Source organism: Stenella coeruleoalba, assembly GCF_951394435.1.
Source record: "Stenella coeruleoalba genome assembly, chromosome: 4".
Classification (NCBI taxonomy): Eukaryota; Metazoa; Chordata; class Mammalia; order Artiodactyla; family Delphinidae; genus Stenella; species Stenella coeruleoalba.
The window spans coordinates 24880424-24905975 of record NC_137149.1 but is presented as its reverse complement, the minus strand read 5'-3'; the positions used below and the strand labels follow the sequence as shown (position 1 = coordinate 24905975).

The following is a 25552-nucleotide window of genomic DNA, read 5'->3' as shown; positions in this document are numbered from 1 at the left end:
TACTGTGGCAGCAGTAAACACAAGAGTGATGAAACAATGTAATAAATAGGCCCTAAGTAAGCATATACAAGGATTTACAAATGCAACAGCAAGATTAAAAGTCACTCAGATAAGAGCATTAGAAAGTCTTTGGCTGACCTTTCCTTAATGGGTGGTCATGTTTCAGGTCAAGAACTTTATTTCAGGGACTTCCCTGGTGGCGCAGTGGTTAAGAAACCACCTGCCAGTGCAGGGGATATGGGTTCAAGCCCTGGCCCGGGAAGACCCCACATGCCTCGGAACAACTAAGCCCAGCCACCACAACTACTGAGCCTGTGCTCTAGAGCTCGCGTGCCACAACTACTGAGCCCGCATGTCACAACTACTGAAGCCCGTGTGCCTAGAGCCCATGCTCTGCAACAAGAAGCCACCACAATAAGAAGCCCACGAACGACAACGAAGAGTAGTCCCCGCTTGTCACAACTAGAGAAAGCCTGTGCACAGAAACAAAGACCCAATGCATCCAGAAATTAATTAATTAAAAAATTATGAATGTAATCCCAAAGACAGCAGTTATATCAAGGCACCAAACTTTCAACACAGAATGTCAATTCCAAATAATGTAAACAAGCAGGACCCTATGGGGCCTTCCCAGGACAGAATCCCTCTTCATGTCCTCCACCTGCCTCTTGTTTGTAGAAAATCTATAGGCTCCCAGGCCTCCCCTGAGTCAAAAAAGGATGGCTCAAGAATTAATGCCTGAGGGGCAGAGTCAAGATGGCGGTGCAGGAAGATGCCAAGTTAGTGTCTCCCCGCAACTAGGGTGCCTGCCAGCCGTTGGTGGGGGACTCTGATGCCCAAGGAGATGGGACGAACCACCAAGTGAGCTGGTAGGATGTGGGGAGACAGAGGGGGAGGAGAAGTGGAGGCCAGACAGGATCAATGCCCTTGAGGCCAGGGAGATAAGGAGAGGTAGGTGGGAGGGACCCTCCAGGAAGAGCCGGAGAGGAGAAGAGGGCAATTGCCTGGCCCACTCGGGCTGGGGAGCCTGCTGAGCTCCCATACTGGTACCACCCCTAAAGTCCCCTCCAGGCTGCATGGGTCCTTGGGTGCACAGGAGGGAGGTCGGGGAGATCAGGAGAGGCAGGCAGAAGGGGCCCTCTGGGACCAGAGGAGCAGGAAAGGAGAGGAGGGTGTTTGCCCGACCCTGTCAAGCCCACAAAGCTTGCTGGGCTCACAGGTGAGGTCCCCCGCCCTCTGAGACCACGGGTGGGGGGCACGCCTGGGCCCCTTCTGTTCCTTGAGCCTAAGCCTCACCCCCCACAGCCCCGACGGCCTTTTCCAGCCTTATGGGTCCTAAGCATAGGACCCACCCACCACCTAAACCTTGCCCTTGCTTAGGCCCCACCCTCCACAGCCAAGGCCTTTTCCCTTTTTTTTCCTCTTTTTTTTTTTTTTTCCCTCCTCATCTTTTTTACTATTGTGGTACTGATGTACCTTCCAGTTGTTGATTCATCTATATTTTTATTTTTATATTCTTTCTAACATATCTGTTAGTTTCCTAGTCTAATTTTATTTTTTAGTTTTTTATTGTTCTCTTTCGTTGTTGTTTTGCCACCCCACACGGCTTGTGGGGTCTTGGTTCATGAGCCAGTGGTCAGGCCGGAGCTTCTGTGGTGGGAGCTCTGAGTCTGGACCACTGAACTAACAGAGAATCTCAGACCCCAGGGAATATTCATTGGCGTGAGGTCTGATGGAGGTCCTCATCTCAGCACTAAGACCCAGCTCTATACAACAGCCTACAAACTCCGGTTTTGGAAGCCTAAGGACAAAGAACCAGTAAGACAGGAACACAATCCCACTCATAAAAAGAAAAAAAAAAAAAAAATGAGACAGCAAAAAAATATGTCACAGATGAAGGAGCAAAGTAAAAACCTACAAGACCAAATAAATGAAGTGGAAATAGGCAATCTACCTGAAAAAGAATTCAGAGTAATGATAGTAAAGATGATCCAGAATCTGGGAAATAGAATGGAGGCATGGATGGAGAAAATAAAAGAAATGTTTAACAAAGATCTAGAAGAAGTAAAGAACAAACAAATGGAGATGAACAACATAATAACTGAAATGAAAAATACACTAGAAGGAATCAATAACAGAATAACTGAGGCAGAAGAACAAATAAGTGAGCTGGAAGACAAAATGGTGGAAAGAACTCGGGAGGAGCATAATAAAGCAAAAAGAATGAAAAGAATTGAAGACAATCTCAGAGACCTCGGGGACAACACTAAATGCACCAACATTCGAGTTATAGGAGTCCCAGAAGAAGAAGAGAAAAAGGAAGAGTCTGAGAAAATATTCGAAGAGATTATAGTCAAAAACTTCCCTAACATGGGAAGGGAAATAGTCACCCAAGTCCAGGAAGCACAGAGAGTCCCATACAGGATAAACCCTAGGAAAAACATACCAAGACACATATTAATCAAACTAACAAAAATTAACTTGAAAGAAAAAATATTAAAGGCAGCAAGGGATAAACAAAAAAATAATATACAAAAGAATCCCCATAAGGTTATCAGCTGATTTCTCAGCAGAAATTTTGCAGGCCAGAAGGGAGTGGCAGGTTACATTTAAAGTGATGAAAGAGAAAAACGTACAACCAAGATCACTCAACCCAGCAAGGATCTCATTCAGATTCAACAGAGAAATCAAAAGCTTTTCAGACAAGCAAAAGCTAAGAGAATTCAGCACCACCAAACCAGCTTTACAACAAATGCTAAAGAAACTTCTCTAGGTGGGAAACACAAGAGAAGAAAAAGATGCACAAAAACAAACCCAAAACAATTAAGAAAATGGTAATAGGAACATACATATAGATAATAACCTTGAATGTAAATGGATTAAATGCCCCAACCAAAAGACACAGAGTGGCTGAATGGATACAAAAACAAGACTCATATATATGTTGGCTACAAGAGACCCACTTCAGACCCAGGGACACATACAGACTGGAAGTGAAGGGATGGAAAAAGATATTCCATGCAAATGGAAATCAAAAGAAAGATGGAGTAGCAATAGTAGTATCAGATAAAATAGACTTTAAAATAAAGACTGTTAAAAGAGATAAGAAGGGACACTACATAATAATCAAAGGATCAATCCAAGAAGAAGATATAACAATTAAAAATTTTTATGCACCCAACATAGGAGCACCTCAATACATAAGACAAATGCTAACAATCATGAAAGGAAAAATTGGCAATAACTCAATACTAGTAGGGGACTTTAACATCCCACTTACACCAATGGACAGATCATCCAAACATAAAACTAAACAAGGAAACACAAGCTTTAAATGACACAACAGACCAGATAGAATTAATTGATATTTATAAAACATTCCACCCAAAAGTGGCAGAATACACTTTCTTATCAAGTGCACATGGATACTTCTCCAGGATAGATCACATCTTGGGCCACAAATCAAGCCTCGGAAAATTTAAGAAAACTGAAATCATATCAAGCATCTTTTCTGACCACAAGGCTATGAGATTGGAAATCAATTACAGGAAAAAAAAACTGTAAAAAACACAACTAAATGGAGGCTAAACAATGTGCTACTAAATGACCAAGAGATCACTGAAGAAATCAAAGAAGAAATTAAAAAATACAGAGAAACAAATGACAACAAAAACATTATGACCCAAAACCTATGGGATGCAGCAAAAGCAGTTCTAAGAGGGAAGTTTATAGCATTTCAATCTCACCTCAAGAAACAAGAAAAATCTCAAATAAAAAATCTAACCCTACACTTCAAACAACTAGAGAAAGAAGAATAAAGACAACCCAAAGTTAGTAGAAGGAAAGAAATCATAAAGATCAGAGCAGAAATAAATGAAGTAGCAATGAAGAAAACAATAGCAAAGATGAATAAAACTAAAACCTGGTTCTTTGAGAAGATAAACAAAATTGATAAACCCTCAGCCAGACTCAACAACAACAAAAAAAAGGGAGAGGACGAAAACCAATAAAATTAGAAATGAAAAAGGCAAAATCACAACTGACACTGCAGAAATACAAATGATTATAGGAGACTACTACAAACAACTATATGCCAATAAAATGGACAGCCACGAAGAAATGGACACTTCTTGGAAAGGTACAATTTTCCAAGACTGAAGTAGGAATAATTAGAAAGTATAAATAGACCTATCATAAGTAATGTAATTGAAACTGTAAATCGCAACCTTCCAACAAACAAAAGTCCAGGACCAGATGGCTTCACAGTTGAATTCTATGAAACATTTAGAGAAGACCTAACACCCATCCTTCTCAAACTCTTTCAAAAAACTGCAGTGGGAGAAACACTCCCAAATTCATTCTACGAAGGCATCATCACCCTGATACCAAAATCAGAAAAACAAATCACAAAAAAAGAAAAGTATAGACCAATATCACTGATGAACATAGATGCAGAAATCCTGAACAAAATACTAGCAAACAGAATCCAACAGCACATTAAAAGGATCATACACCATGATCAAGTGGGATTTGCTCCAGGGATGCAAGTATTCTTCATTATAGGCAAATCAATCAATGTGACACACCACATTAACACAGTAAGGAATAAAAACCAGGTGATTATCTCAATAGATGTAGAAAAAGCTTTTGACAACATTCAACACACGTTTATGATAAAAACTCTCCAGAAAATGGCCATCGAGGGCACCTACATCAACATAATAAAGGCCATGTATGATAAACCCACAGCAAGCATCATACTCAATGGTGAAAAACTGAAAGTATTTCCACTAAAATCAGGAACAAGACAAGGATGTCCACTCTTGCCACTCTTATTCAACATAGTTTTGCAAGTCCTAGCCACAGCAATCAGAGAAGAAAAATAAATAAAAGGAATCCAAATTGGAAAAGAAGAAGTAAAGCTATCACTGTTGGCAGATGACATGATACTATACATAGCAAATCCTAAAGATGCCACCAGAAAACTACTAGAACTAATCAGTGAATTTGGTAAGGGTGCAGGATACAAAATTAATGCACAGAAATCTCTGGCATTCCTATACACCAACAACAAAAAATAAGAAAGAGAAATTAAGGAAACACTCCCATTTACCACAGCAACAAAAAGAATAAAATACCTAGGAATAAATCTGCCTAAGGAAGTGAAAGACTTGTACTCAGAAAACTATAAAACACTGATGAAAGAAATCAAAGATGACATAAACAGATGGAGAAATATACCTTGTTCTTGGATTGGAAGAATCAATATTGTGAAAATGACTACACTACCCAAAGCAATCTAAAGACTCAATGCAATCCCTATCAAACTACCAATGGCATTTGTCACAGAATTAGAACAAAAAATTTAACACTTTGTATGGAAACACAAAAGACCCTGAATAGCCAAAGCAATCTTGAGAAAGAAACACAGAGTTGGAGGAATCAGCTCCCTGACTTCAAACTATACCACAAAGCTACAGTAATCAAGACAGTATGGTACTGGCACAAAAACAGAAACATAGATCAATGGTACAGGATAGAATGCCCAGAGATAAACCCATGGACATATCGGCACCTAATTTAAAACAAAGGAGGCAAGAACATATAATGGAGAAAAGACAGCCTCTTCAATAAGTAGTGCTGGGAAAACTGGACAGCTACATGTAAAAGAATGAAATTAGAACACTTCCCAACACCATACATAAAAAGAAACTCAAAATGGATTGAAGACTTGAATGTAAGACCAGACACTATAAAACTCTTAGAGGAAAACATAGGAAAAACACCCTTTGACATAAACCACAGCAAAATCTTTTTTGAACCACCTCCTACAGTAATGGAAATAAAAACAAAAACAAACAAATGGGACTTAGTTAAACTTAAAACCTTTTGCATAGCAAAGGAAACCATAAACAAGACGAAAAGACAACCCTCAGAATGGGAGAAAATATTTGCAAATGAAACAACAGACAAAGGATTAATCTCCAAAATATACAAACAGCTCATGGAACTCAATATCAAAAAAACAAACAATCCAGTTAAAAAATGGGTGGAAGACCTAAATAGACATTTCACCAAGGAAGACATACAGATGGCCAGAGGCACATGAAAAGATGCTCAACATCACTATTAGAGAAATGCAAATCAAAACTATAGTGAGGTACCACCACATGCTGGTCAGAATGGCCATTATCAAAAAATCTACAAACAGTAAATGCTGGAAAGGGTATGGTGAGAAGGGAACCCTCCTGTGCTGTTGGGAATGTAAACTGATACAACCACTATGGAAAACAGTATGGAGGTTCCTTAAAAAACTAAAAATAGAACTACCATATGACCCAGGAATCCCACTACTGGGCATATACCCTGAGAAAACCATAATTCAAAAAGAGACATGTACCACAATGTGCATTGCAGCACTATTTACAATAGCCAGGACATGGAACCAACCTAAATGTCCATAGACAGATGAATGGATAAAGAAGATATGGCACATATATACAATGGAATATTACTCAGCCATAAAAAGAAATGAAATTGCGTTATTTGTAGTGAGGTGGATGGACCTAGAGTCTGCCATACAGAGTGACGTAAATCAGAAAGAGAAAAACAAATACTGTATGCTAACAAATATATATGGAATCTAAAGAAAAAGAAAATTGTACTGATGAACCTAGTTGCAGGGCAGGAATAAAGATGTAGACATAGAGAATGGACTTGAGGACATGGGGTGGGAGGGGAAGCTGGGGTGAAGTGAGAGTAGCATTGACATATCTACACTACCGAATGTAAAACAGTTAGCTAGTGGGAAGCAGCAGCATAGGACAGGGAAATCAGTTCAGTGCTTTGTGATGACCTCGAGATATGGGATAAGGAGGATGGGAGGGTGACTCAAGAGGGAGGGGATTTGGGGACATATGTATGCATATGGCTGATTCACTTTGGTGTACAACAGAAACTAACACAGCATTGTGAAACAATTATACTCCAGTAAAGATCTATTAAAAAATAAAATAAAAAATAAATGTAATTGGGAATCACTGTATTGTACATCTATAACATAGAATATTGTACATCAACTATATTTCAATTAAAAAATAAATTTAAAAATATGCATGAAAAGGATACACAATGAAACATCAAAAGTATCTTGAATGTAGTTACTTTGCCTGGATGTTGCCCAACTTATATGTTTTCCCACGTGGAATATAACATAAACTAACAGTATTGTGAAGCAACTATACTCCAATAAATATCTATTAAAAAATTTTAAAAAGGCAGTTGAGGGACTTCCCTGGCAATCCAGTGGTTTGGACTCCGTGCTTCCATTGTGGGGGCACGGGTTTGATCCCTGATCGGGGAGCTAGGATCCCACAACCTGCACAGCACAGCCAAAAATTAAAAATAAATAAATAAAAGAATTAATGACTGAAAGAATGTGAACATGTACTTACAAAACAACAGTAGTTGGGCTAGGAGAACTGGTAACAATTTAAACAGTAAATCTGCCATAAGGTAGTCACAGAATCTTTATTTCCTCACTGAAGAACATAGATACATGTCTGATGCACAGTCCTGAGTTGTTTTACAGATACTAACACCACCACCAGATGGAAGAAGTTAACTGCATGATAACCATGAGCACATAGTCCCCGGACTGGCTGAAACCTGAGGATTGATAATGTTAATAACCCCTGTGACACACCGTGTTACATCACCATAAACCAATCACAGAACTATGCATAAGCTGATCAGGCACCTGGAGACTTCTCTCCTTCACCTTGCCTTTAAAAGCTTTTCCTTGAAACCCATTGGGGAGTTCCATCTTTTGAGCACTAGCTGCCCATACACCTTGCTTGGCCCCTGAAATAAATGATGCACTTTCCTTCACCACAACCCACTGTCAGTAGATTGTATTTACTGTGCGAGGGCAAGTGGACCCAAGTTTGGTTCAGTAACAATAAGATCCTACAGGTTCTCCCATACCATGTAAAATTAGGAGATAAAGAAAAGTAGCACAAATAGCTCAATTCCTGTTCTAGAGACTGAGTTACCTGGAACCCTCCTGATTCTTGAAAGTTTCATTTCAATTCTGCAGTTACCATAGTACATTGATAACAAATTCCTTCTCATATCAAGTTGAACTGAATGCCTGCCAAACACAGCTTAGACGGTTCTAATTAATTTAAGTTCAATGTCATTTAAGTGTTTTAAAACTTAAATAGCATGTCACACTTTATGTGAAGTACTTACTAATTATTCTTTCCAGTGGTGGACCAACAGTGGGGCAGGGAGAGTGGTTTGTCTAAGCTGTGGGAAAAAAGAAGATGCATTGTCTATGGGAAATTTGTAAGCAGTGATAAAATCAATTCAATGTTGGCCTGTTTTATTTTTCAAAAACTCATTTTGTATTGGTAATCTTATTAATATCACTGATTAAACATTCTTCCTGAAAAAAATCATTTGTTGGTTAAGACAACTGCTATAGTTAATACTGATTGAAAACATATAATTGAGCTTCTAATTAGTGCATTTACATTACTTATAGTTTAATAAAAAATTGTAGTGCATGCAAATGTTAATTTGGAGAACTCCCAACAATACATTGAGCCCTAGACACAGCACAGCTTTGCCACATGAATCCCCATGGAGAGTTAGTTCATAATATTCAGAATCATTTGAGCTCACTCAGGGTACAGTTCACAACTCTAAGCCTTGTGGTGCTCCATATTCCATTTCAATGTTTAGATATAAACAACAATAACAGTGACTGTAAATACAAAGAAACAGAACTCTCATTACTTCCATGAAATCACTGTGCATAGCATTCTTTGAACCGGTAGAGTGCACTTTTTGGCAGTGTTTATCATTTTGTATTTATGTACTTTCTTCAAAAAATACATTAATGTATTAAAAATCCTTTTTCTTTCCCATTTCTTATACTATATGATTACTTGCAATTATGTATATATGTTTCTTAATTTATGTATTAATTTTATTTTTACTCACATGAGTATTAATATAAAATAAAATGTCCCATGCCTTCCTTTATGGCCATTGTTATTATTTGTCTTTTTTCATGATTCTTAATGAAGAAGCTGGTTAAAAATGATCTACTAACAAAAGTGTCAAATATGCCCTGCTCCTTCTTCCCTAAGAAAGTCAAGCTATGGGGTAGAGATAAGATGAAAACATATACACACACACACACACACACATACACACCTAAGTAAGATAAAAATATGTGGGTTAGCTGTGAAAAGTATGTTTCAATATTTTTATTCTTAAATTTATCTTTCTGAGTCAGTAAAATTCTAATATCTCAACATTTTATATCTAACTACTATTTCCAAAATGGCATGAGCATTTGTTTTCATTTCTATTTTCTTTATTTCTATTTTCTGTAAGTTGTTTCTACAAACGCTTTTAAAAAAGGAAAAATGGCCACCAGCACCTGTCTGGTTTTGAGAGGCAAGACCTTATCACTGACAGCTAATCAATAAAAACAAATGAAAAGTAATAACATCAGACTTGAGAAGTAAGGTTTTTATTCCCAGCCTGAAGCGAGGGTTCACCAATATGCTAAAATCAATCAATCTTTCCCTCAGACTGAACCTAAATCCTAATCGTTAAATCTTTAAAAGTACCATATGCAGAGCATTCTGCTGCTTGTACTCAGAGCACAAAATAAAACAGACTGTCACTGCCATTCTCCCCCTTCAGCTCTTATAACCAAGACAGATCACCGTGCAGGATAAACCTGACCCTGAGAGTAGAGGGAGCAAGGCATCCACACAGCTTTTCTTGCTAAGCAGATTATAAGCAACCTCCTTGCACCCACTGTGATGAAAGTCACTCTGAGGTTTCTGAGAAGCAGGCAGTAAGCTGACTAAATGCAAAGTTGGATAGTGATCAAATACACTGGAAATAATGGCCAAAGGGCTGGAGATGGACTTGCATATGCATCATAATCTATCACTAATAAGACATGAAGCAGAGTGCATGCCTTTGCTGGAAATTGTTTACTTCATCATATGAGAGAAACAAAAATCATAAAAGCTTCACAATGATGTTTGGAAATTTTCTTGTATATGCAACTTGCATATATTTGATTCTTCAAAAAAATGTTAAGAAACCATTATTCTCCGCATGCACCTTAATTCTGCTTAATCATGAGTCTGCCCTGAACCTTGCCCTTTAGCACTCTCACAGAGTTGTCCTAATCATCCAACACAGTTAGAGTATCAATGCACTTAAAGAAGTCAGAGTATTCAGTATAAAATAGGATATTTGGCAAAACTAATAAGACACATATTCTCATAAAAGCTCCAAAACAATCTTATTTATTTTATTCACTAATTCCTTCTTACATATAATAGAATACATGTTTACTTACTTACCTTCACATGATCAGATTTCAATGACTAAAAGAATTATTTTTTTTACGTAATTTCTCACAGGACAAGTGAAATATATCATTTAGCAAATAGAATATTTTCCAATGACAGTTATGTCAAAAATTATTTCTCTGCAGAATGGGTAAAAAATAACTTGGTTGTCTACAGTTCTATTCATTTTAGTATAGTCTGTTAATGGGTTAAGTTATTTAGCTTTCATTTTATCTTCTTCTGGCAATTTTTCCCTCCACCTCTGAGAAAAATACCAAAACTCTGATTTCCATTCTAGAGAGCAAGAAAAGAGAAAAACACCTTATTTCAGAGAAAAGTGATTGCACCTGCAGCAATGTTCCTGACAACAAACAGCATGAACAGTCCGCCTCTCTCTCCTTTCCAAGGCCTCCATATTCACTGTCCTGAATTTAGCTGTCTTAATTCTATTATGTTCTTCACAATTTGGCCATAGGATGGATTCAGAGGATCACAGGTTATTGGATCTAGGTAGGCCTGGACAGACTATCTGATTTTATGCCCTATTATTCCACGGAGGCACCTGAGGCCCAGAGAGGGTAAGAACTTTAGGCAGGGTCATAAAAATTTACTGTTTATAGTTACCTGCAATCAAACAGACCTAAGTTTACCATCTAGATGCTTTTAGCTCAATCTGTCTTCTATTTTTCTATATCTTATCTATCTATCATCATCATGTATCTACATAATAGTGTGTTTGTAATGACCAAGTACTTGCATTTACCCATTATTTACCCATTGACTTCACTTAATTCAATGGTAGCCAGGCTTTTCTCCCCTCTATCGGCTCACTCTTCAGCTTAAGCAAGCACAAAGAAGAATAGCATTCTCCCTTAAACCTCATTCGAAGAACTGACTGACTGCAGAAGAGAATATATTCCTGTTAAACACTTCTATCATGCCATCTCCTCACTTCCATCTGCTTGCCCCACTCCGTCAGAGTGCTTTCTAGCCCTGCTTACACTTCCCTATAAAAGAAAAGTCTTTTTTCTGACTAATTTTGAGGCATTTCTAGATCTAGTGTTCCAAGTATTCTCCCTATTGCAATAGTCTTTTTGGATAAAGTCTCAAAAGAGACTCCTCTCAAAAGAGGAGTTTCTACTCACCAGTTACCAATTTCTAACTTCATTCCTTTCCATACTCCTGTAGGATGAGTTTCACACTTTCAGTTTACAAAAACTGCCCTCTTCAAGCTCACAAGTCTGTTCTAATAGCCTATTCTCAATTCTCAACCTGCCTGTACTCTTACAATGCAATTGTACTGCAACTGCCCCTTTTATATAATACATATCTTGGCTTTTGTGAGAATAATATTTCTACTTTTCCCTCATGACTATATCTAACAGTGTAATATACAGGACCTTCAGTCCTTCATTTCCTTGTCTCTTCTGTTGATACTTTTCCTATTTGGTCACAATTGATTGAAGTTTCTTTCACAGATTCTTATTCTTGAGAAATCATTGTTTTTTTTTAATCTGGAGCTTCCTTTCAAAAAAGGTTTACTTTTTATGATCTTCTGAGATATTTAAATTATAACTTTCTAACTTCATAGGTAAATATATAACCCGCATGTTGACACTTATTCCAAAGTTTTGACCATGTAAGTCAAAATGATGATATTTCCGTAGAAATAAATGAACATATGCAAGCTACTGATGATGAGCTAAGGTAATCCACAGTAAGAGAACTTTCGAATAGCTTCTGATAGCTCTTATAATTTTTACAAGGTGTGGTATCTCTCCACAAAATTTTCTATATTGAACTATGTATTTTGTAATTTCTTTGACATTCTTAAGTAGTAGTGACTCTGTGGCAAGTTCACTAATTTAGATACGGATTTATTCCAATATGGCTTGTAAATAATATCCTCATTGGAGCTACTCCACCAGATGAAAATAAATCTGTGAAATAATACATTTTTTCCTTCAGAAACTGTGTGGATTTTGAAATTTAAATGTCAGCAGGTTGTGACCACTTCCAAACCAACACACATATTAGCAAGGCAACAACCATGTGCTTTTTGTTTTGTTTGCAGAATTGTTTCTCAAATATAGATCCACTGATCACTTGTATCAGGCTTACACATCGGGTATGTGTGTGTGTATTTTAAATACAAATCCTTGGGCTCCACACAGAACAGCTCAATTATAATTTCCTGGATGGGGGCTTGAGTCTTTTTTTTAATAGGCTGTCCTGGTGATACCTCTTATGTACCTTAGAGTATGATAATCACTGACATTGAAAAATGAATTAATTTAACTCATATTTAACCATATCTAAAGGGTGTTAGGAGAGAACACAGTCAGTGAGAAAGCATACTCAGCTCTGCATTTAGCCCAGTAAGGCACATCAGCTGTAGGTCTTCCAAGCTTTAAAATCCTCCACTGTCACCAGTCTCAAATCTGCTAGCACCTATAACAGTAATGACCCCAGAAGACACTGCCATGGTTGTGACTGCTCGGTGGGGTGGCAGAGACAGCAACAGACTGCAGGGCCCTGCTCACAGGTTGGGAAGTGGGCATGCTTCAGGTTTCAGTCCTTTCAGCAGAAGCAATGGTTCTAACCTTGCAGCTGTTTCACTCATTACCACCTGAAGTCCTAGCCAGTCTTTCTGGACAGCATCCCCATGACCTGAGATGAATCATACCTCCCAACATCTCTTTTGAAAATGAAATGCAAATTATTCTCTATTCAAAAGATATAAAATTTTGCATATGACATCTTCAGATCCAATGGGTAAGCTTCAGTGGTCTATATATCCTTTGAAATTGTCTGTACAATATTGTCAGTTCCTATGAAATTTTGCATTTCAGATTAAGAACTGTATCTGGTATACTTTTTTGAGTCTCTTAAGAATTAAAATGTTTTTCTTATTTCCTAATTGGGCCAATAATTTTACATGTCTTAGCCTAAGTTTACTCATTTGAAAATGATGTTTAGCTAACCTCAGTCTTCAAAATTTATTAATTCAATTTATTGTTGTATCCCAACTCCTAATATATAACAAAGTGGTATATTAATATTGTCTAATTTGTATTGAGTTAATCAAATGGAAGACTAAGCACATGCTCTAGGCAGCAGCAAAACAGGCTCCAAAATGATTTTGGAATTAATTGGATATTAAATATATTTTTAAAAGAAGCCACTAAAGCAAACAAACTATTACTAGGGTCTTTTATTTTTCTTACATAATTAAACATTTTTGTCATTGAATTATAAATGGCTGCAAGAATCTCCACATATTTTTATATCTGGGGCACCTAAATGCCTAATCATATATATGCTAATTTCTTATGAGTAGACTTTTACTTAGTCATTTATTCTTTGATTATGTCAGTAATAATTGATTATATAAACCTAACAATTAGTATTGGCATTTAATTTACAACAGATGCTCTAGCCATGACCTAAGGTAATATACTGTCATTCTGTACACAAAACATTCATATTCAATTGTTTTTCGTAAGTTAGCAGACCTGCTATTCTATTTTTGAATATATGGTCATTACTGCATAATACTGAATCTGTATAAAGCTGGTGAAATGTTATCAGTTAAAATGACACAGGTTCTCTAATTATAAAATGGGCATAACTGATTGCTAAAATTTTACATATATTTATAGAAATAATGAATAACCATAGGGGTTGAATTTAGGTAATTGTTAATGATTAAATCATCATTTAAAATCAAGTAAAAAGGTAACTGAGATAATACTATTTTAGTCATAGAAATCATAGATAAAACCTTTATGGTAAGCTAAGACAAAGAAAGGAAGGCAAAATATTAAAGCCAGGTGAAATATATGAAATATGGAAACTCCATATTATTGAAAGGGATATTCTGTATGCATAAATCATTTTAATCCAATATGTTAAAACAGGTTTTGAAGTAAGACTTCCAAGGTTACATCAATAAGAATTTAATAGCAAAATAAAATGAGTATCATAGAATATTACTCTACTATTTTTACAATACAAAGTAGCCATTTTTTCCAATTTTATTGATTGATATTTCAATTCTTTATGATCGTTCAATTGAAGTCACTGGAAAATGATAATATACTTTGCATCCTATGTGTGAAACATCCAAAATGAGACATTAGATCGTGCCACTCCTTCCAAAGTAAAAATATAACATGATTCACACGTGAAGAGTGCTACTGACTAGACTTCAATGTTTATTTTTGTTACATTTATAATCTTTTGCAAGGAGGTGATGAATTTGTTACCAATTATATATACATACCTCACCTTTTCCTTGTAGTAACCACCAACATAAATTTGTGAAAGGGATTATCATTATAAGGGTACAATCTACAGTAATAATTTCCCCTCTGTACAAAGTTAACTGAAACCCACATGGGGTGACTTTTCTAAATGAGTTTGATTAGTATCCAATAAAATAAGAAAAATAATTTTAGCTAAGGCTTTTCAGAACTTAACCATGATGGGTGAATAATGGCTGCAAGCAGATGTCTAAAGCAAAGATGACACAGTTAATATGTATATACAAGGTGCTAATGAAATGAGGCAATAATGTAAATTAAATATAAAGAAAATGAAAGTTTAATGCTAATATCTGGCATAATGTGATCTTAGTAAGCATTTTCAAATAATAAAAAGAGGGTCTTTTTTTTTTTTTTTTTTTTTTGCAGTACGCGGGCCTCTCACTGTTGTGGCCTCTCCCGTTGTGGAGCACAGGCTCCGGACACGCAGGCTCAGCGGCCATGGCTCATGGACCCAGCCGCTCCGCGGCATGTGGTATCTTCCCGGACCGGGGCACGAACCCGTGTCCCCTGCATCGGCAGGCGGACTCTCAACCACTGCGCCACCAGGGAAGCCCAAGAGGGTCTTATTATTTTCAGAATTGGCAAAAAATAAGATGTTGTGGTCTGTGATAAATCTTTGTACACTGATATACACAGCAGAAAAGTGAAAAAATTAAAATGAGTAATTGATAAATTAGGCAGTTAGCAATTATATTTTTTTTCATAAAAATAAAATGTGCGAAACACATGAAATATAAAATCAGTAAAATCAGTAAAACACATAAAATATAAAATCAGTAAAATCAATACAAGTTCATTCACTGTACCCTCTCCCATTCAATGTACATTTCTACTTTCATTTATCTTCCCCTCTCTCTCTCTCATCAAACATCTTAAAAATCAGTTTATATTTAAGATCTTTAATTTCTTCTTTCCTATTCACTTTTCAATTACTGCAAAATTTTTCATGGCGCTCTCCTCTTCCTTTTAATATCTTTTATTCATAATTCCACATCTGTATTTCCCATTTCAACACTGATGTTTCCAAATCTATAGCTTCATCTCAGAACTCACTATTGAGTATCTGACCTACATTTCCAGTTTAGAGTACTATTAATACAAAAACTTAAACCTAATCTGAATATAAGTGAACAGCCTAATCACCATTTCCCCTTTATCTATATTTTATAGTTTACCATTTCTCGAGTCATTATTAGAGGTCATAATACTATTCTGTCTTCTCCTCTTCCCACATTCCATTAGTCATAAGGTGTGAATTTCTCTTTTAAATACCTATGCTTCTGTTTTTTCATTCATTCCATTAATCTTGTTTTAATTCCTAACTTCTCTAGGATTTCCTATCTTTTGGATTTCACAAAAATTCAATCTATGCTATCAGGCTGATGTTTTTAAAAGACATAATGACCATATTCCTCCCTTAATATTCTTCATCAATCTACAATGTCATCATGAGCCTTTGGGATAAAACTATTTATTGTTAGTCTCTATTTGCACAGTGAGTAAAATGTAATAGTTGATTGGAAATCCTTTTTTTTTTTCAGTATTATTGTAATCTCATTGATACTCACAGTTCAGTTAAATCTGGGGAAAATTAGAACCTATAGACAAAAGCTCAGGTGGTAATAGGACAGGAATTGGCAGTAATGGTAAGAATTTTGCAATGGCAGGAACATTTGAACTGTGAACACTTTACTGCAAAAGGCTCAGAGGGAGAAAAACACTGGTAGATATGTGTCATGCCAAATGTGGGGAAGTCAGTATAAATTAGGGTAGAACAAATGGTAGTCTATCTTGTTGTCTGGGTAGTTATGTATGTAATTAATGATTTTACTTCCCACCCTCATCACCAGTAATTCACTTTTTCATTTGCTCAGTAAGTACTTTTACAGATGTCTGTTATTCTTGGGCACCATTCTAAGCATGGAAATCCACGAGGAAGACATTTGAGTCAAGAGTAGAGGATTTAATGGAGTGGGATCATAGAGATATAGGAATAGGGTGAGGTGGAGAAGATCATTCTAGCTATTAAGGATAGAAAAGGCTTTTCAGAGCAGTGTCCACTGTGCACAATGAGCAGAGAGACAAGTGTGACTGGAGTAAAAGGGAAGTCAAAATAATTTGCTGAGCTTTTTATTTGTTGGATTAAAACCTTAGAAGACTGGCCCTCAAGTTGCAAGACCCAGGAATCTGGAGAGTTAAATGTTTCTTCTTTCAGGTCCTATGTCCTCTATATAATTGGAGATGACCTGGAGATGACCTCAATAATCAACCACTATGAGCTTAAAAGAAGAGTGCCAGAAGGACCCCTAAACACAAACCCTCGATATGAGAATTATAATGGAGGGTTTATCTTGGTGAGCTGGAGGATTTTTTTGTTTGAATCCTCCAACATATAAATCTTCCAAGTCTCTGTGCATCATGTCATTTATAATTTAGTCTTTTTTAAAAAATTGCTTCCCAGAATTGCTCTTCTTCCTTTGAGAATTCTACCAGTAACTCAAGATAGGATATTCTCAGTCATATTTTACTCCTCTCATGTATAACTGTTAAAACATCATATCTTATTGATTTCAACAGTAACATGTAAAAAGGAAGAACACTCCATATTGGATCTATTCCTTTAGCTCTAACCTTTGTGCTCTGTTGCCTGTGCTCAGTCATGCTCGCTCTGCACTTTGGAAAAGAATGTTGCCTATCACCTGAAAGATACATGATAGCCCATTCTCAATACCCTGCCTCCCAGCCTTGACCTTTTAAGGTAGAACACTTTTCGATTCATATAAAGATTTAAAAAAAAATGCAGAACAGAGAATAACATATGTCTTGTTGGAGGTTTATAGGAACATCTTCACCAGACCTACGTAGACAGCTGCAAGAACAAAGGATTATGACATCCCCTCCAGGGATCTGGCCTGAACCAGGAAGTCTGCAACAACCAGCCACACCACCTCCCTTTTTAATATAAAAGAATTCTAACTCAGGTAAAATGATTCTTTGGACACTAGTTCACCATCTTCTCAGTCTGCTGGCTTTCCAGATAAAGTTGTTATTCCTTGCCTCAACACCTTGTGTCTTGATTTTATTGGCCTGTTGTGTGGGAAGCAGTAAGTGTTTGGACTCACTAACAATACTCATTCTAACATATACATTTTAAATATAATGCTTAATTTTATGAATAGGTAAGGGCACATATAATCAAGCTCCATGATCACATATTAAATAATAATTTTGGTGACCAAAATATAAACAGCATACCATTCACTGTTTTCTAAGTAGCACTTCCTGCTCTACACACAGGCTAATACTCCAAGGCACTTCAGCAAACATATCTGTGTTTCACAAAGGATTGACCTTTTGTATAATTGGATAAGTTTTCACAATATGCTGTGAAAGCTCTTAATACTCAAAATATGTAAAACATTGCCTCCTCTGTCTGAAATTCAACCATAAATATTTTGCCTAAATGAGGTCTTATATGAGATGTCAATATACAGTGACTTATCAGATTTTTCCCCTTATAACCAGCACTGCACATGGGGTGGAAATTTTGATAGAAGAGATGAGTGAATAATCATATTTTGAGGGCACTGCCTCAGGTGGGCAGACCTCAGAGAGTAACTGGGTGTTATATATTAAGCAGCCAGTATATTAGAGGAAAACTCAGGACCTAAGTGGTGGCTTAAGTAACACGAGAGGAGAACAAGGTTTTAAGTAAGTTTTATTTAAAATTATTATTTTTGCAGAATATGTATTAAAGCAAGTGTTCCTTGAATGCTTTTTTGCATTTAGTAAAGTGATTTCCATCAGTAAGATAATATGACTTTGAATAGTAAGGTGGTTTTATATGGAGGTTTTAAGGGAAGAATGTTGATTTGGAGGGGCATGAAAACATATTTATGGGTTATCAAGTTTATCATCTTACATTTACCAAGGGGGCTCTAGGGATGGGGACACAAAGACAGCTATGAGGGAATTCAGTGGAACTCTCTGAAGACTAGGATTAATGTCTACCTCCAGTGAAGCAGAGAATGGAATGGTGATGAGACAAGTTTTTATATGAATATTTCAGCATGCCACATAAAGTAATACTACAGACGATGTTCCTACAATTTGTCTTTCTTTGCCTCGTTTACTGTAAGCTTTGTGACCTGCACTTTAAATTATTTGCCCTCCCTGGAGATTTATGCTTAAGTTAAAATTTTGCTTAGTTATATGGTATAACATTGATTTAAAAATCCTTGTATTTCAAATTTTCTCCTTTGAGCACTTCTTATTACAGTATATTTTAAAAATGACTATGCTGGCTCTGCACAGTACTGTTTTGTTCTAACATGGTTTTTGTACATGATTTCAAATTGAAGTCATTTAAAAAATTGATTCTACTTCCCAGTGACAGCTCATGTAATTAAAAATAAAGTTTCTATGACACATAGAGGACTGACATTGTAAAATACCACTTTAGTCATCAGGTCTTATTTATTAATACCTGTTTTTTATTTAATAGTCAGCTGTGACAACAACTTCAACACTAATGCCAACAAGAAATAATTGTGTACTTTATTGACACTGCCATGAGTTTGTGTGTGTGTTGTGTGTGCGTGTGTATATCTTATGAATGTACATATTTGTGGAGGTCATTTTGTACAAATTTTACTTGGGAAGATTCTGTCTTAGTACAAGTAGGCAGCTTCAAACTTGCCACACTTCATAAATAATTCATACACTTACATCTTGTCCATTTCTGTTTTGTTTATTTAGCACTGTGATGTGATGATGAGCATTATTGAAAGGACAGAGGTTCTTTGTCACAAGGGAGACAAGTTCTGGAATAAATGGTTGTAATCGTAATTTTGAGTTTCTCCAAAAGTAGAAATGATTTGAAATGACTTCATTGTCAAGAAAGTGATTATCATGAGTACTAAGTTCCATTTGTGACTGGACTTAACATTACAGAAAAGTTATGATCATATTAGCATGTTTTTCATTTTTATTCCTAATCAATCTTGTTTTGGTAGTCTTTTGTGCTAATAATTGTCAAGATAAGTCACAGTGATGAAAAAAGGACTGGATGACATAAACTAACTGTTTAACACTAAATATGTTGATCTCCTTTAGAATGACATTATTTTATTTTTCAGATGCACAATATCCCCTAGAATGTTAAACAATGTCTCAATGAATGACTATGATTTAGAGTAAGACCAAAATAATTGTCTATGTTTAGCAATGAAACATCATCAGAAACAAGCTTTTTTTTCACCTTTAAAGAATACAGATGAAACTACTTTATAGTACTTTAGGATATAGAATGAAAGTAAGCACTATCAATTAATGTATTTAAACATTATTATACCATAAAAGAAGGACAAGACCAGTGAAGAGGAAGAATAGTGTAATAAAGCCTAATGACATATACAGTTATCAAATTGGTCTTTGAAACATGTAACACAAGATTTAGCTTACATACTGCCTCACCACCCTTTAGAGCTGGTACTAGTTGCAAACTGCCTTCAGCCGTTTTTTGTAATAATTGTCATGTTATTTTAATAATAAAAATGGCCTTAGATTATTAGAAATTGATGAGAACTGCTATGGTCTGAATGTGTTCCCCCTAAATCCATATACTGAAGTCCTAATGCCCAATGTGATGGTACTGGACGTGGGGCCCTTGGGAGGTACTTAGTCTGCGACTCAGAAGAGGGCCCTTATCCAACCATACTAGTACCCTGATCTTCGACTTCCAGCCTCTAGAACTGTGAAAAATAAATTTGTTTTTTATAACCTAACCCAGTCTGTGGTATTTTGTTACAGCAGCATGAATAGACTAAGGAACTTTGTTTCTTCTCCTCACTACGCCTCTAACAGTTTACATGGTACAACATAATAAAGTTTCTAACAGAATCCTACTGCCAATAAAAATAGGTAGCAGGCATCATGGAAACAGACATACAACCAGTAAGGTACCACTTTATTTCTTTTGATGCCCTCTGATAAGAAACGCTTTGTAAAAGCGTCAATCTGAGTAGAATATAGCCATGTTCTTACAGTAAGATGAGACTCATCATAGTCTGGACTTCTCAACTATAATGGATGCAGTTTGCTAAAATTATCTATAATGTGACTTTCAATATTATAATATTAAAGTTCATTGCTAATGTAATAGGAAAGAACAAATATGACTCCATATTGGATCCATTTCTTTTACCTTAACCTTTGTATTCTATTGCTTTTGCTACGTTAATCACTAAAGCAATAGTGCCTACAGCTTAAAGTATGCATAATGGCCCATGTCTGGGAACCCTGTGTCCCATGCCTGAGTGTTAAGCTAAAATACCTTTGTTTAGCTCACAGGATACATCTTGACCTGCCCCACCTGTGAATGGCTACAGGAAATAAGAAATTAACATCCCCTCCAGAGTCTGGCCAGAACCAGGAAATATTTGGAACAACTTATAGCCATTTTTCTTTACCTCCTCACCTCCCCCTCTCTGATCTATTAAAGAAACTAGCAACCAAACCTGGGCAAGATAGTTCTTCAGGACTCTAGTACACCATCCTCTTGGTCTGCTGGCTTTTTGAATAGAGTCACTATTCCTTCCCCCAAAAACTCTTCTCTCATTTATTGACCTGTTGTGTGATGAGCAGTACAAGCTTGGCTTCTGTAACACTAATATAAATTTCCTATACACTTTATTTAAAAAAAAATAAAATGAAGATTTTGTCATGATGTAAGGGAGAGATAAAAGAAACACAACTTATAGCATAATTATGCCTAAATTCTCAGGTATGACTAAACTGATACACATAATAGACAGATGCATACACCAATTTATAAGTGAAATAGTTTGTTTTAAAAAGTCCTTTTGTACAAGATGTATAAGAAAATTTAAAAGCCGAGGTACAAGTGGACATTAGAGTAAAAGTAGTTATTGGGAAAAGTAACAAAGCACATGATTTAATTGTATATGATAAGAAAAAAGAAGAGCATAAGCTTAAATTACGTCATGATAACATGTTATAAAAAAAAATGAGAAATCAAGTTGAAGGAGGAACATGAACTATGCTATTCCTGCAGATGACTTGGAACTTATTTACAAGTGCAGTGACAAAATAATTATTGATATTATGATGTAGGATGGTAAAATGATGAATTAGCACAGAAAACCTATCTTCTGTTTTGAAATCCCATAGTCTACTGAGAAATATATCCAGCCTCCAGTGGTTAAAAAAGACCTTGGAGGCCATATTGTTTGATAAATGATAAAGAATAGAGGATTAACTGGGAAAAGAAGCATTGGGTGAAATGCTATGATTGTCTGTATGGAGAACTCTGGGGGAGAACATCACAGTAAGATTGGAAAAAAGCAGACAATGTGAAAAAACATAAAAAGAGTCAATATGCAATTTTTACATTAATATTTTACCATTGTGCTACAAATGTTTAAATTTGCAGAAATAACAAAAATGAGAAATATTTTGAAAATTACCTTTACTAATGAGATTAAATAATATTGTTGCACTGCATGTCTTTCCAAATTTAAAATTTCCTGTTCAAAGGAGTCTCAAAAATCTTCTTAGTCTTATTTGAGTATAAAACCTTTTGCAATTAGATTAAATTTGCATTCACCTCAAAGTCACTTTTTATTCCAATTTTTTCTATAAAGAGTGCCAAAACATTCTATACCATGTTTTTATATCATAAAGGTACAGAAAGCTTAAAATTAACAAAGCATAATTTTAATAGCATCCAAATAAGAACAATGTAGTTGTAAATCAGTGTATGTAAGTATATCTTTTTATAATGCAGTAGAACTGGAAATTTTTTTTTTTGGAACTTAACAAACTAACCAGGATTTAATTTAGTGATGACAAAGTACAGAGGAAGTCTGGTGACAAAGGACCCTGCATCTTCCTAATATTGATATACATATGTACATGTATGTGTATGTATATACACCACTTGACGCCATATATATGTATATGAACATGTGTATAACCCTAAAATATATGTAATGTATTTTAATATCTGTGTGTATCTGTATATATGTATACAGATGTATGGCTTCAAGTGGTCCAACCTGCAAATATACCCACTGTTTACCCTTATCTATAAAGATGAAAATGCCAGATCAATGCTGTGTGTTTCTATAGCACATAAGCCAACACTTTCTCATCTCTTTGCTCCTTCTATTGATACTCTGCCTCTGCCTTCAACAAAGAGAGAAATAAGGAATATGTGCATCATTCAATGCACTTAACTTGAGATTAATTAAAGACAATGTTGTTTTAGGCTTAGTCACGTTCACGATCTATGTATGAGTTTAACTTGGAGAAAGGGGGAGCTGGTAGATCCAGTGGGGAGTGCCCTTGCCAAAGACATGGTGCTGGAGACCTACGGGAATCTGGTCTCTGGGAGTATGTGCTACTCTCCTTTGTACTCACACTCTGGCCCACAGACCACCTTTCCAGTCTCAGTTGTGGGATGCCAGGGAGCCTCTGTAGTACTCAATGATGTCATCCTTGAGATTTGAGGGTTAAAGACTTGTAATCTCTTTGCTCACAGGTATGTTACACATTTCACAATTAAATGGTCTAAACTAAATTGTGAATGGGCAACTTCCTTCACCTCCCTCACAGCAGTGTCAGGGCTGTGGGCCCTGTAGTCTGACTTCCTGTTCATACTTCCTGACCTTGTTCTTACCTGCTGGAAGATTTTTTTTAAATTCCTGGCCATTCTCCTCCTTCCCTTTATTTTGGATATCCATGTGTTAAAGTATGTGTTTTTATTCTGAAGTTCTAACATTTGGGACCTCGCTGATCCTGCAGAGACTGCTCCTCCTAGAGCTAGCTAATTCCTCCAGATACTTTTCCCCATTGGGTGTGCCTTTCAATGCAAACCAGCCATTCCAGAGCCCAGACCCCTCAACTACTGACTTTATCAAGTTCTCATACTTCAAGACCCTTCTCTAGATACCAGGCAACTAAGGACAGCCCCTGCACTCTGAACTGCACTGAAATTATCCAAACTAGCTAATCTTAAACCTACTTAGCCTGCTTGCTTCACCTGGCCCGCCTCTCCCCATGAAACTTACAATACAGTCTTTGCCTACCCTTCCCGCCTCCATCCTTTTGCCTCTGACTCGACTCTACTCCATGTGGCCCTGTGGAGCATGGCGTGCCCTCATCTTACAAAACCGTAAGTAACTATCTCTTCAACGGCAATCATCTGATCTGTTGGCCTCATATCAGGATACTAAATCCTACATTTTAAAACAATACCTGAAAGTGTTAATGAGATGATAAATATTAAGAATTTAACAAAGCAAATCAGCCATTTCCAGAAATCAGGGTATCAGTGCACCCAGACAGACGCAATCTTTAAGTTGGAACGACCTGGAGAGTCATGGACAGAGAAAGAACAATGCCAAGGAAGGGCTGTCCAGGTGAGCAAGTAGAAAGCAGGTATTTCAGGGGCCAAGGTGTGAGTAAGATCCCACTTACCTCCCCTGGTGGGAAACTGGAAGTTTCTTGAAGATTAATGTTGTTTTTAAATAATGTGTCTATGAAAACCATGGTCATTCCCTTCACCTTAATATGATCGATTTCTATTTTCCTTGAAGTTTCAGAAGACCTGATTAAGCACTTTGCATATATCTGGAAAATGTTACATTATTTTTAATATTTAATTTTAAATTACATTTAGATATTTAATTATTATTGGTTGAATAAGTGTTATAATAACACTTAATAGTGAATAAAATGTTTTTTAAAATTTACTTGAGTTAACTGTTTTAGTCCTTTGTGTAGAAAAATCTATTCAAAGTCTTCTGAACTGATTATGAAATTCTCAGTTATTCAAAGGAATGCTCTTAATGTTATTAATACCATAGATAATATTCCTTGATTTGTGAAGTCTCTCACTGAGATTCTTGGTTACAATGTGTCATATATGAAGAGGGCAATGTAATGCCAAAACACCTGATGCTATTTTTTTTATGTTGGCTCAATCTATGGTTCTGACCAATCCAAATGGTGGGTCTTTCTCTGCACAAAAAAGTAGCTGAAAAGACATTTTTTTACATGCTTCTGAAACATATTTTACTGTTTTAAATATTAAGAACAATGTTTCCGCTGAGACTTTTTACTCTTATAGACATTACAAATTCTGGCAGTAAAGCTTCAATTTTCAAGCAAAATGCTTTCATCAACTGGTAATGAAAATCTGCTTGACTAGATCTTATTATACAGTTGACACATATTTGACACAGAGTTGACACACAGCTGACACTATATGACACCCATTTGAGATCTTTCACTCTCTTGTACATTCTTCTCTAAACACTGTCAATGCTTAATGGAATAAAATTATTTCATTAGATTATCTTCCATAATTATACTTGTTCAGCTGAAAAAGTATTTTTTAAATATTATGGGATTTCCACTCTTGTTTTTCATATTCTCTATTATTCTGAAGAAAAGTAACCTTCATCCTCCAGATGGTAGAAGTATCTTATGCCTTTCCCAACTTTTTAAGCATATTTCCTTGCAAAATGTTTAATCTTTATTTTCCCTCTAATTAAAAAAAAGAAATGCAGGCATGTTTGTAACTATGCATTTGTTAGTAGAATTATAAAACCTATTTGGAAGTATCAGTTGAAATACTATTCATACATTTTTTCCTTAGATGGCATTTGTAAAATGAAAACTAAATGGTTTTTTTCCTATGTACATGTTTTGAATCACATGAATGTTGCAACTATAAGTAAAGACTGATATAAGTGTTTTGTATTGGCAATAAAAATATACAGGCATCTCTGCCACTGGAGAAGTGATTTT

General features: G+C 36.1%; 1 long non-coding RNA gene across 1 annotated transcript in view; it reads right to left on the bottom strand.

Annotated features, from left to right (window-relative positions):
- LOC307186179 overlaps positions 1 to 25552 on the bottom strand; it is a 332682-nt gene that overhangs the window by 222273 nt on the left and 84857 nt on the right. Inside the window, exon 2 of the long non-coding RNA XR_013828263.1 lies at positions 8254 to 8310. This is a non-coding gene — a long non-coding RNA (uncharacterized lncRNA). The remainder of the gene's footprint in view (positions 1 to 8253; positions 8311 to 25552) is intronic.